Below are 547 nucleotides of genomic sequence, written 5' to 3' on the forward strand. Positions count from 1 at the left end.
CAGCTATCAGGCTCCTCTTCTATGGAACCATCTACCGGATTCAGTCCGGGGTGCAGACACCCTCTCTATGTTTAAGAGTAGGCTTAAAACTTTCCTTTTTGATAAAGCTTATAGTTAGGGCCGACCAGGCTCGCCTTGGATCAGCCCTTAGTTATGCTGCTATAGGCCTAGACTGCTGGGGGACTTCCCATGATGCACTGAGCTCCTCTCTCCTCCTCTCCATCTGTATGCATTCATGTAACATCAATGCATGTCACTAACTTTGCTTCTTCCCCGGAGTTTTTTGTGCTTTCTCATCTCACAGGAAAAGCTGAGTCCCGGGCCGAACCTTCGCGGTCCTTCACAGTCCTGATGGCATCCTTCCCTGGCTGTTGCTGCTCGTGCTTGTTGTTGTTGTTGTTGTGATTTTTTTTCTTCTGTCCCCCCTCCCCCTTTCCCTCTCTCTTTCTCTCTCTCAACCCAACCGGTCAAAGCAGATGGCCGCCCACCAAGAGCCGGGGTCTGCTTGAGGTTTCTACCCGTTAAAGGGGAGTTTTTCCTTACCGCT

This window comes from Thunnus maccoyii, chromosome 17 (assembly GCF_910596095.1).
Source record: "Thunnus maccoyii chromosome 17, fThuMac1.1, whole genome shotgun sequence".
Classification (NCBI taxonomy): domain Eukaryota; kingdom Metazoa; phylum Chordata; class Actinopteri; order Scombriformes; family Scombridae; genus Thunnus; species Thunnus maccoyii.